General features: G+C 46.2%; 1 protein-coding gene across 1 annotated transcript in view; it reads right to left on the reverse strand.

Moving 5' to 3' along the window:
* Positions 1-12,200, reverse strand: part of LOC116513184 (broad substrate specificity ATP-binding cassette transporter ABCG2-like) — a 51,947-nt gene extending 39,747 nt beyond the window's left edge. The window contains exon 1 of the mRNA XM_032224106.1: positions 12,063-12,200. The gene's annotated coding sequence lies outside the window, so the exon portion shown is untranslated. The remainder of the gene's footprint in view (positions 1-12,062) is intronic.
* Between the last annotated feature and the right edge of the window lie 1,137 nt (positions 12,201-13,337).

Raw genomic sequence — 13,337 nt, forward strand, 5'->3', positions numbered from 1 at the left:
ATGTGAGTGCACGGACCCCATCTGTGCAGGCACACAGCCTTTCGCACATGTGCTTTGACTAAAAAAAAATGCCTCAATGGTATGGCATAAAGCTGGGGTGGGTGAGCAATTTCCACCACCAGTTCAGGCGAACCGGTCCGAACCGGCCAAATTCCACCTCTGAGCTCTTTGTATGGTGAATAAAGATACTCATTCTCATAAATAACTATATTCCGTGACTATCGTTCATATAGTTATAATTGCTATTCTGCTCTTTTGCAACAAGTGCCAAATTGCTCTTTTGTAACAAGTGCTATTTTGCAACAAGTGCCAAATTGAGTTCAGCTGTTTGTACCGTGAGTAAAGACACTCACTCCCATAAATAAATAATTACATTCTAGGCATTAATGCGTGACAACCGCTCATATAGCCGTAAAAAACAGATAGGCAATAAAAACCTTGTATAAGCTGCATGGAAGTATTGGAACTTTTACATCAAGAATGCCTGAAGGTTTTTAGGTTGTATTAACAGAGGTTTCCTAAGATGTGATTTAGATAAGAAAATTATTTGAAATTCTGCCCAGTTAGCCATATGTTCGATACTTATTTGAAGCATTATTGAGAAGGGGGGAAAAAAAACCTAAGATATTAATGCATGGAAGCAGTTGAAAGCAGTTTTCGTTTTTGGATTCACTACAGATAATGTAGCCCTTCCCTTCCTTTTCCTTCCTCCATAGAATTCATCAAGGATTCATACAAGTCTAAGACTGTAAGATTAAATTTAAATACTGTGCTAGAAATTGTACAGGGGGAATTCCAATGGAAAAAGAATATTCAGTTCACATGGAACATTATACTTAGAAAGCATTGGTATAAAATGTTTATTACTGATGTGTTGCTATTGCTAAAATAAGAGCCGAGGTGGCGCAGTGGTTAGGGTGCAGTACTGCAGGCCACTTTAGCTGACTGTGATCTGCAGTTCAGCGGTTCAAATCTCACCGGCTCAAGGTCGACTCAGCCTTCCATCCTTCCGAGGTGGGTGAAATGAGGACCTGGACTGTGGGGGCAAGTTGCTGACTCAATTTGCTAAAAAAATTTGTAAACTGCTTAGAGAGGGCTGAAAGCCTTATGAAGCGGTATATAAGTCTAATAAATAAATAAAATAAATAAATAAAGTACTTCCTTTCCTCTAAAATGCTAGAAATGCAATCAGCAGATTGGATTTCTTCCATGTCCTTCTTCCATATGTCCTTCTTCCATATGTCTGCTATGTACGTAAGCTGCCCATTGTTCTGACCTCAGCTTAACAGAATCACAAAACAGACACCTTGTCCCGCAAAAAAAACCTTTTTATTTGGTTAATGTGAATTCCTAGCATTCATATGCAGAAAAGTCCCGGCAAACAATCTTTCAAGGTGTAATTGCAACAACAGACCTTATCAGTCCTTGGATAGTTGCCAGGCTCCGAACTTCTAGTCACAACGCTCTACAATGAAATACTTGGCAAGAAGTCTCTGTGAGACACGAAGTCAGATAAGCAACTCTTCACAATAATAAGCGAACTAATTGTCTCATGCAAACACACACACACACCTTTTGCTACTATTTATTCCCTATGGGAGGGGCCATTCAATGGCCACTTGTGCCTTTACTCCCGAGTTGACCCCTGTTCCTTAATTTTTTCATTCTCCTGACAGCTCTGCGCATGTGTGCATCCGGAACAGGCTCCAGCTGTTCTTCTGCCCCACTTATCTCTGACTCCGAAGGTAGCTGATAAATGTTGGACAGCCCTGGCCCCCTCTCTGCCTCTGACGCAAAGTAATGTCTACTTTGGAGGGGACTAGGAGCTTATAAAGCCGGGATGTCAACTCAAGGCTAGCAGTCTGGGTGCTTAAATCCAGCCTGCAGGGCCAGCCTGGAAATATCAAAGGACCAGCCTGCGGTACCTCTGCCGGCCAAAACGGGCCTCCGTGCAGCCCGTTTTTGGCTAGCAGAGTACTGCTAGAGGCCGGGGAGGCCGAAAATGGGCCATGGGGGTGCTTCACAGGTAAAGTGCTGCAGGAAGCATCCATTGCATCGCCCCCTCCCTCCCCCACGCAGGCCCACAGAGGAGAACTACAATGTTGATCTGGCCCTCGAAGAAATCCAGTTTGAAACCCCTGTTGCAAAACAAATTGAAGGCAAACAAACCTATTTTAACGTGCTGTAAAAACATCTGCAAGCTTCTTTTTCTGTGGATTGACAGCAAAAGAAGAAAAAATATGTAAGTGACTGATACATTACCTTCTTGACATTAATAATAAGGTTATTGTTAATGGCTGCTCCCTCACCGGAGTTTTTCAAGAAAAAAAAATTGGACAGCTAATTGTCCAGAATTATGTAAGGACTCCCCTGTGATTCTTTCATACAATAAGGCAACACAGAGCCTCAATTGAATGCGTTCGCTCCCCCACGCCCATCATATAACAACATTGCCAAGTGCTTATCAGAGCAAATTAGTGCTAACTTCCTCCAATTCTTGCTTTATAGGAAATCCCACTTTTAAACAGTGTTTGTCACTGCCAAAATGTCAATATTTTGCTGTGCATGGAAGACTCTGTCTCATCCTGTCCCACAGCTACTGGAACTTGTCTACATGACATACCTGGGAAAGGGATCAAAATGTATGATTGCCAAAGGAGATAAACAACCTGCCAATAATACCATTAGAAGAACACCAGTTCTGACACAAAAACACACACACGCAAACACATTTTTCTTTTCTTTCCTAAAACAGGTAGAGGGGATTTGTAATTCTGCAGGAAAATGAGGGGGGCAGAATGAAGACCCTTGGCTGCCCAGAGATTAGGGCTGAGACAATCTTCTATGACAGTGATGGCAAAGCTTTTTCTTATGGCGTGCCACAATTGTGAGCGCGCGTGCGATATCACACCAATGCTCACACCAATTTAATTCTCTTTGCTCACCTGCACATGCATGCATCACACACACACACACACACACACATACATGTGGGTGCATGACCCCTCCCCAGTCTCCGGAGGCTTTCCTGAAGCCCGGGGAGAGAGAAAATGGCCTCCCCCAGCCCGCCAGAAGGCTGAAAATCAGCTAGGCGGTGAGCGCATGCGCGCTGGAGCTGATGGCTCGTGTAACAGCAAATATGGCTCCGTGCGCCACCTGTGACACTCGTGCCGTAGGTTCGCCATCACGCTTCTATGACAATCTTCAATCTTCTCTAAAAGGGTTAAGGGCCGTTAGTTTCATATGAGCATGGTCGACTTGCAGACAAGACAACACACCAGGGGTGGGTTCCTGCCAGTTCTAACCTCTTCTATAGAAGAGGTTCCACAAATCTACCGTGCCATTTAGAACCGGTTCCAGCTCCCTCCCCCCACCCGTTCGCACATCATCAAAATGAAGAGCGAGAGGAAGAATTCTGAGAGTTGAAGTCCACAAGTCTTAAAGCTGTCAAGTTTGAATACCCCTGGGGTTTTTTTTCCTAAAGGGTTAGGGGTGCAAGGGTCTTGTAACTTGACAGCTTTAAGACTTGGGTGCTTCAAATGCCAGAGTTTCTGAGCCAACATTTTGGTTGCTAAGCAAGAGCGTTGTTAAGTGATTTTCACTGCATTTTACAAGTTGGCCACGCCCACCCAGTCACATGGCCAGCAAGCCACCCCCACCCAGTCACATGGTTGGCAAGCCACTCCCACAAAGCAGGCCACACCTACAGAAGAGGTCTAAAAATTTTTGAAACCCACCACTGCAGCACACCCATTCCTGTGTGTTGGGGAAAATAAATCTAACAAACACAATGAAGGCTGCATCTCGTCTTTTGGACATGAGCAGACTCAAAACCCAGTTCATCTCCTTGCCTAATCCCATCAGATGATCCAATCCAAAATGACGTCTGGTTGCCCTAGACATAGTCTTCTGTAATCCCATCTAAACCGAAGAATAGAGGCCTTCTCATCCCTCACAATACAGCACAAGGACCTTGCAAACATCTGCCAAGTGTCCAAAGTGCGGTCACATGACTGTGGGGAACGGGAGAACCATCGGAATTTCAGTTCCAGATTGTAACTCCTCTTTTTTGGGTTGGTTGTAACTTCAAACAGTCACTAAGTGTTAGCATCATTTTTAAAAACCAGGGTATGCCTTAATCTCATCTCTAGATCTGAGCAAGATGGACTTAGGTTTTCTTTAATTATATCACTGTTAAGTAACAGTTCTCTCTTCTTCTGATAGGGCAGCCTCTAAGCTTATAAAACCTGTTGGACTTTGTCATCATTGACCTGGAAAGACACGGAGGATTGCAGTGTTGAAAAACATGAGCAATAAAGGAAGGATGGGGGTTATGTGTCACGGCAGGGTATTTTTCTGCCAGCTCAGGCATGAATGGGTAGAACTTTCACCCAGTAATCAGGAAAGGCTTGTAACATTATTGACTTGACTTTCTTCATTTCCCCATTTCCAGCTCTTTATTAACCATCAGTATCAAGCAGAATAAGACAAGACAAAACGGAAGGAAACTAATCAAGAGTGAAGCAATCTAGAACTAAGGAGAAATTTCCTGGCAGACGGAATAATTAATCGGTGGAACAACTTGCCTCCAGAAATTGTGAACATGGGAAGATTTAAAGAAGAGATTGGACGACCATTTGTCTGAATGGTATAGGGTTTCTTGCCTGAGCAGTGGGTTGGACTAGAAGACCTCCAAGGTCCCTTCCAACACTGTTATTCTATTCTATTCTATTCTAATGAGGTACAAAGTCAAAGACAGAGAATGGTTGCAAGGAGGACCCATTGACCGATTGATTGTGTGCCATCAATTTATGTTCAACTCTTAGAAATCACACTGAGACTTCATGATCTATTCCCAACCTAACTACGGTACTCTTCAGGTCTTCAACAGTGCATCCATCACTGCTGTAGTCATATCCATTCCCCTTGTTTTTGGTTACCCTTTTCTTCTCTTTCTTTCCACTTTCCCCAGATTTTATAGTATAGTCTTCCCTAGGGAGCTGCCCCATTGTACTTTTCAGACACTAACAAGAGTAGTAGGAAAAGAAACGTTCAAAGCCAAATCCTATTTCCAAACCTGATTCTCATCATTTTATTTTAAGCCATGCATCGATATCCAATCCTTCTTCCCAATCCCTCAAATACATTCACACATGTTCTCATGGACTTCATTCTATGGCTTTCTGACAGCACCATCTTAATTTATTTTGGCTCCCGGTGTTTTCATTATTTCGTAAATTTTATGGCCGCCCATCTTAAACACAATTCAGGGCAGTTCACTGTTCCATAGTTTTGAGAAGCCCGACCTCCCCCTTCGTGTTTGCTGCCTGACCGCCGCGACTACGACCTCCGCTGTGCCGCTAGCCTGCCGTTGCCGGCTTGAAAAACGCCGCGGCTCAGCTCAGCTGTTTTGGGACTTCATGGCCAAGCTGCCTGGGAAACTTTGATCTTCCCCCGACTATTGTTGGTGCCGCGGCCCCCGTGTCTGTTGGCTCGCTGGTTGTGGAAGCGTTGTGTCTCTTTCCATCTGAGCCGCCTAACATCGCGGCTCGAACGAACGAGCGTAGCAGACGGTGGAGATTGGAACTAACTTAAACAACAAACAACGAGAGAGCTGGTGAGAGAGGGGAGTTTGGGAAGCGTCAGGGACGCAGAGGGACGCTGCCTGTTGCTGGCCACCGACATTGCCGGCCGTGGTTACCATCTAATGCCGCCTAACATCGTGGCTTGAACAGAAGGAACTGGTGGAGACCGTGGAGATTAAAGGAGAACTAAGAGAGAGTTGGTGAGGGGGAAATTGGCCCCTGGGACAGAGTTGAGGGAAGGTGGAGAGTCCTATGATTCACAGCTGGCAGCGGATCGGCAAACTTTAATTTCCGAGCTGCCAGCCTCCATAGACGCCAGCATTGTTGGCTAATGAAATTGACCACCTTGGACTTGTTTTTGATGCGCTGGGCCCCAAGAACGTCGGGCCCGATTATTGAATGGAGCGCCCCCCCCCTCCCCTTCTACCAGAGATAGGCTCCCTCCCTCTTTGGACTCTTTGGACTCCTTTGATCCTGGAATGTCATCAAAAGAAGCTGTTGAAATGAACACACTTACCAGACTTTTGCTACTATGGTTAACTCCCCGGTTCGTACCATTGCAGCTGACTCCCGAACTCACTTTACCCCCAGCCCCTCCCCCCCTGGACTACACTGAACTTTTCAGAAGAGCCCCCCCTCAAGGTAGGCCCTCCCTTAGGAGAGGGCAGAAGACACTCTGGACTACCTTAAACTGAACATTGGTCTATGAGCCCGTGCAATTTTTAAACTTTTAAATTTAAATTTACTTTAATACGGTATGTTGAGTGCAGGGGCTGGGGATGATATGAATGATCTCATTTTACTATTACTGTTGTAACTTTGTGTTTTATTATTTCGTGAGGATTGTTTGAGTGAGAGTTTGGGTATGACTGATTCGGAGGACCTGCCGGGGTATACGGGGGTCATCGGGGTGGTTGGGGGGACCACAACCACGGGTGAGGGTCGGAGCATTGCGGTCATGACAGGGAGAGGCAGATACGGCGGGGACTTTAGGGCAGGCCATCATCGGGGAAGGAGGGCTCGCTGTGTCATAGAGATCCCTCCTTCCGGCCCTAGGAGTCCCACTCCAAGGTCAGATGGCGCGGGTGTTCAGGACCCTGGTCTCAGGCTGCTGTCGCTAAATGCCAGGTCTGTTGTTCATAAGGCCCCCTCATCCGGGACTTGATAACTGATGAGGGCGCAGACCTGGCATGTATTACTGAAACATGGCTGGGCCCTGAGGGAGGAGTCCCCTCGTCGAGATGTGCCCAGCCGGATTTCAGGTGCTACCAGCCGAGAGCCAGGGAAGGGGTGGCGGTGTGGCTATTGTAGTCCGAGAGTCTTTAGTACCTCGTAGGATCCCTGCTCCGGAGCTTGTCGGGTGTGAGTCCCTGCTAGTGAAGCTGGACCTCAAGGGTCAAGTGGGTTTGTGCTTACGTACCTGCCTCCCAACTACGTTGCAGCAGCCCTCCCCTCGCTCCTCGAGTCAGTAGCCGAGCTAGCGGTTGAGTTCCCTAGACTTATAGTTCTGGGGGACTTTAACTTGCCTTCGCTCGGTGAGCACTCTGATGGAGCGCAGGAGTCATGGCTTCCATGACAGCCATGGGCTTGACTCAAGTAATTCGAGGCCCAACTCACTCAGTGGGTCACACGCTTGACCTCGTATTCCTCTCGGAGCAGTGGAGTTACGATCTTGGTCTGAGGGGTAATGAGATCATACCCTGTCGTGGTCAGACCACTACCTACTGAGGCTAGACTTCCGGAGGCCAAACCTCCACCGTAGGGAGGAGGAATGACCAGCTGGTTCCGCCCCAAGCGACTGATGGATCCTGTTAGGTTCCAGACGGAGCTGGGGTTATTCCTGATACCCTCGCCCACAGTTCGGCGGAGACTCTCGTCGCTGCCTGGCACTCGGCAGCTTCGGAGTCTCTCGACCGGATTGCGCCGCTACGGCCCCCGGGTCAGCGGCCCCCGGAGGCCTCCTTGGTTTATGAGGAACTCGGGAGGTAAAGCGCCGGAGGAGACGCCTAGAGCACTCGTGGAGGTCCGATAGGTCCGAGTCGAAACGGGCACTTTTGACAGCATGCACCAAGGAGTATATTCGGACCCTAAGAACAACAAAAAGAACATACATTGCCTCCTTGGTAGCGTCCGCCGAGTCCCGCCCAGCCGCCCTGTTTAGGATAACCGCTCCCTCCTAAATAGGAGGGAGACGGGGGACTCCTTACAGGGTAAGGCTGAGGAATATGTCCAGTTCTTGGTGGACAAAGTTGCCCGGTTTCGAGCGGACCTGGACTCCACCCCAGTAGATCCAGCCGAGACACAAGGAGAAAACTTGGCAAACCATCTCTGGGTTGAGTTTCAGGAAGTTGCCTCTGGGGATGTGGACAAGGCTATGCGAGCTGTGAGTGCCTCACCTGCATACTGGACCCGTGTCCCTCCTGGCTGGTTGCCAACAGCAGTGAGCAGTGAGGTGACACGAGGCTGGATCCAGGCGGTTGTTACCGCTTCTCTTCGGGAGGGGTACTTTCCCACCGCGCTTAAGACAGCGGTGGTGAGACCCCTCCTGAAGAAGCCGTCTCTGGATCCAGCTATTCTTAATAACTATCGTCCAGTCTCCAACCTTCCCTTTGTAGGGAAGGTTGTTGAGAAGGTGGTGGCTCTCCAGCTTCAGCGTACCTTGGAGGAAGCTAACTATCTTGACCCCTTCCAGTCTGGCTTCAGACCGGTTACAGCACAGAAACGCTTTGGTCGCATTGACTGATGATCTCTGGAGAGCTAGGGATGGAGGCCATGCTTCCATCCTAGTTCTCCTGGACTCTCAGCGGCTTTCGATACCATCGACCATGGTATCCTTCTGCGACGACTGCGGGAGATAGGGGTGGGCGGCACTGTCTTGCAGTGGTTCTCCTCCTATCTCTCGGACAGGTCGCAGTCGGTGTTAGTGGGGGGGCAGAGATCGTCCCTGAGGCCCCTAACATATGGGGTGCCGCAGGGGTCGGTCCTATCCCCCCTACTATTTAACATTTACAGAAACCGCTGGGCGAGATCATCCGAAGGCACGGGATAAAATATCACCATATGCGGACGATACACAGTTGTATCTGTCCGCCCCGTGCCAACTCAATGAAGCGGTGGACGTGATGAACCGGGGACTGGAAGCCGTTAAAGACTGGATGATGAGCGAACAAGCTGATACTCAACCCAGACAAGACCGCGTGGCTGTTGTGTTCCCTCCCAAAAATTTGACCACCATACCATCACTCAGGCTGGGGGGACAAAATTTAAACCCTCAGAAAGGGCCCGCAACTTGGGAGTCCTCCTGGATTCACAGCTAACTTTGACCACCATCTCTCAGCTGTGACCAGGGGGCATTTGCCCAGGTTCGCCTGGTGCGCCAGTTGCGGCCCTACCTGAATCGGGAGGCCCTCACAACAGTCACTCGAGCCCTTGTGATCTCTAGGCTGGAATACTGTAATGTGCTCTACAAGGGGCTGCCTTGAAGAGCATCCGAAGACTTATCAGCTAGTCCAGAATGCGGCCGCCGCGAAGTGATCGTGGGCGCACCAGGTTCGCCCACATAACACGATCCTCAGTGAGCTGCACTGGCTACCTGTTGGTCCCCGGGTGCACTTCAAGGTCTTACTCACCACCTATAAAGCGCTCCATGGTAGTGGATCTGGCTATTTGAGAGACCGCCCTTCTGCCAATTACTCCCTGCGTCCCATACGATCGCCATAGAGTTGGCCTCCTCCGTATTCCATCCGCCAGTCAGTGCAGACTGGCGACTACTCGGAGGAGAGCCTTCTCTGTTGCGGCTCCGACACTATGGAACCAATCTCCCCGTGGAGATTCGTACCCTCACCACCGTCCAGGCCTTCCGTACAGCCCTCAAGAACTGGCTAACCCGTCAGGCCTGGGGATAATCTTATTTCGCCCCTCCCGGAATGCTGACGTGAATGTTGAGTTTTATTGTCTAATTTACTTGTGCACATTTCTTTTTTTGTATTGTCCTACACTCCCCTTCCTTTTGATTGTAAGCCGCCTGAGTCCCCTCAGGGAAAAGGGCGGCTTAAAATAAACTACAAACAAACAAAACAAACAATTATTTTAAAAATCCCTATAAAATAACTATTAAAAGTTCATATCTCAATAACTACAAATTTGTAAGCCATCAAATAAAAAAAACAAAAACCTAGTGGCTCAGGTATTAATTAATATATCTTCCAAAAATATCATACTGCTTTATGCCGATCTGTGAAATTATGCTTATTCTTGGTACTTTGTTGGTTACAATTGCATTGCCCTTCTCCACACATCTAACATATTAAATGATACCATCACATTGACCACAATTATTTACATTGTGTATAGGCACATGTTACATGTAAATTAATTTCTTAAATCCTACATTCTTTCCTTTTTCATTCAATATAAAGCAAATTGCCTGTTTTCTCCCTTTCTTTCAGATGTCCTTGCTTTTGTCTCTGCTCAAGAATATTCATGCCACAGAGAATACATCTAAAACGATAAAGGTTCCCCCGCACATGCGTGCTAGTCGTTTCTGGCTCTAGGGGATGGTGCTCATCTCCGTTTCTAAACCAAGAGCCAGCGCTATCTGAAGATGTCTCTGTGGTCATGTGGCCGACATGCCTCAACTCTGAAGGCACACGGAAGGCTGTTACCTTCCCACCAAAGTGGCCCATATTTTTCTACTTGCATTTTAACGTGCTTTCAAGCTGCTAGGTTGGCAGAAGCTGGGACAAGTAACGGGAGCTCACCCGTTACCCCGCGCTAGGGATTCAAACCGCTGAACTGCTGACCTTCTGATCGACAAGCTCAGTATCTTAGCCACTGAGCCACAGCTACCTAGACATAATTTTCTACTTCAAACCCTTTACTTCAGAGTCAATTTCAGGATTTCCCAGTCTGCAAACCTAACTTAAAATCACATGTAAATATAATAATAATACTTACACTTGTTAAAATGGTTCATCCCTCAACAGATATAATTTCCTGCTTTTAGTTTTCCTCCAGAACATTCATGACTTTTCCTTCATAAATACTTCTGGAGAAAAACTATCCTATGAAAGGCACCAAATCCACATATCATACATAGTAATCAAATCTCAGGTTTATATTTAGTTGAATTTTTAAAAAAATATTCTATTACTTTAGGAGGAACCAGACAATATTACCTTTTGTCACCTATGCTATCTCTACCATTTTCAAAGTGCAGGTGTCCATCTGTCAGCTCTTCGAGAGAATCAAAAGCACTCTCAGAGAATCAAAACTCACATTCCCAAACATGCTTCAATATTAAATTATCCTGCAAGTTTCTTTTTAGAGAACTTCTGTGCATGACTAAGAATTATTACAAAAGCATGAGCAAGCACAATGGAAATGAATCGGCAATTATCAGTTGTGTTTACATGCTTTGAATGACTATTACATCAATAACAGGGACAGAGTTCATTTTCTACAGAGGCACTTTCTGTACACCCGTAACTATTCTGAAAATATTTTCAATCCCATCAGAGTTCATTCAGAATGTCTTTGTTTTTTTCTTTTACATCTCTTGATCTTCTGGTCTCCCTTTTTTACTTGGTATCAGGAGCAATTCTGCTTTATTTAAACTTCATGCAAGTCCATTCAGAAGTTTGTTGCGAATACGGATTAAGTTGTATTTAACAAACCTTAAGCTCTTTTTAAGCTATGATTTTCCAGTTGCAATATATGGCTGTGAAAGCTGGACCATAAGAAAGGCTGAGTGCCAAAGAATTGGCCTTTGAAGTATGGTGCTGGAGAAGACTCCTGTGAGTCCCTTGGACAGCAAGGCGATCCAACCAGTCAGTCCTAGAGGAGATCAACCTGACTGCTCTTTAGAAGGCCAGATCCTGAAGAGGAAACTCAAATACTTTGGCCACCTAATGAGAAGGAAGGACTCACTGGAGAAGAGCCTCATGCTGGGAAAGATTGAGAACAAAAGAAGAAGGGGACGACAGAGAAGGAGGTAGCTGGATGGAGTCACCGAAGCAGTCAGTGTGAGCTTAAATGGACTCCAGAGGATGGTAGAGGACAGGAAGGTCTGAAGGAACGTGGTCCATGGAGTCGCAATGGGTCGGACATGACTTTGCAACTAACAACAAACTCTTTTAAGTTTCCTTGTCTGATGTTAAAACTGATCCATAGGGTACTTGCCATGTGTGCCTCAGTTTTAACTGAACCAAACATAGTAATATAGACAGTCTCCAGATTACTTCACGTGATCTTGATTCTATCCCTCGTTGATGCAGCCTAGAACTGGGTTGGCTTTTTGGCAGCTGCTGCCCATGGCTGGCTCATATTTAAATAGTTGTCCACTAGGATGCCAAGATCCCTCTCACAGTTACTACACATTTAACATATTAAGATATTAAATAGCTTAATGAATTTAGCATGCTTTCCCAAGGCTATCATTACGCAAAAGGCCATAATCATAGCAGAAGATATAATTACCAAAGAGGATGGCTCCCTATGGTCTGAAGGTCAGTGTTGCATCTTCAGGTAGAAGAGGAGAAGCTTAGTCCAGGAGGTTAGTCCCAGGTGGTGCTCTCATGAAAGAAAAAGCAATGTATCCTTGGAGGAAGAACTTCTTGAAAGGTCTCCACAGTTGCAGCTCCTCTCATTTAAACCTTTTCTCTTGGTTCTTCCAAATCTAGGTCTTAGTCAGCATTTGAGCAGAAAGCAGAAATGCTTTTATAGGGCAATGTCTCTGGTTCTCATTTTATTTCAACGTTGCAGCCCTTCCCATGCCTTGAACTGCTTTCTTTTCTACTTTGATCACGTGCAATGCGGGTCTACGTTTTGTCAATTTGTGTCACTTGACACTGGATCACTTGACATTCGTTAATGCCAGATTCTCGGATCAAATGAACCCAGGTCAGAATCCACTATAATCATTCACACTAGTGCTCCTTCCACATGCAAGGGAAAGTATGTCTTATGGGCTTATAATTGTGGCTTTCCCCCTAATGATCCAGGGCCCTGGGTGCAACGGGGATGAGAAGATGGGGAAGGATACAGTTGACTCCCTATTTTCACCGGGGTTGAGAAGTGGTCAGAGGGAGGCCAATAGCATTTGCTGTGTAATTAGAGATTGCCTAGAAAGGCAGAATTCAATGAATAAGAGCTGTGGTGGCGCCGTGGTTAGAATGCAGTCTTGCAGGCTGATTCTGCCGGCTGCCAGCAGCTCGATTCTGAGGGGCACATGACATGGATTTTGTAACTTGCTAACTAACTTAGTTACTTTGCATTTTAAATTGATGTACTTTCTCTTTTAAAATGATGTTCAGGTTTGTTAGCTTTTAACATGCCTAAACTGATAAACAGGATGGAGACTGGCTCCAGATAAGAAAAAGTTTGTTAGTACAAATTGAGGTCTGGTTTATCTCTTTTGTGAACTCCAAACAACCTTTTCCTTACAATGCACACCCTTCTGATGTCAGACCTCATTTAACAATATTAAGGGATGCGATATTATGGGATGCAAATATGCAACACGTTTGACTACATGCAACTGATTTCCTATGCAAAGGAGAGGTTACTTTATCCTGTCCAATCAACTTTCCTCTTGCATTTTTTTGGTTGTGGTAACTATAAAAAGGAATGTAACACAGGCCTCAAGGTTCTCTCTCTCTTTTTTCATAGAGAGATCCCACTTTATCAGGGTACCCTAATAAACGGCTTTTAAATGATTTTCCAATTCTGTTGCTTATTGGGAAGGTAAAAACT

The sequence above is a fragment of the Thamnophis elegans genome, chromosome 9 (genome assembly GCF_009769535.1).
Source record: "Thamnophis elegans isolate rThaEle1 chromosome 9, rThaEle1.pri, whole genome shotgun sequence".
NCBI classification, from domain to species: domain Eukaryota; kingdom Metazoa; phylum Chordata; class Lepidosauria; order Squamata; family Colubridae; genus Thamnophis; species Thamnophis elegans.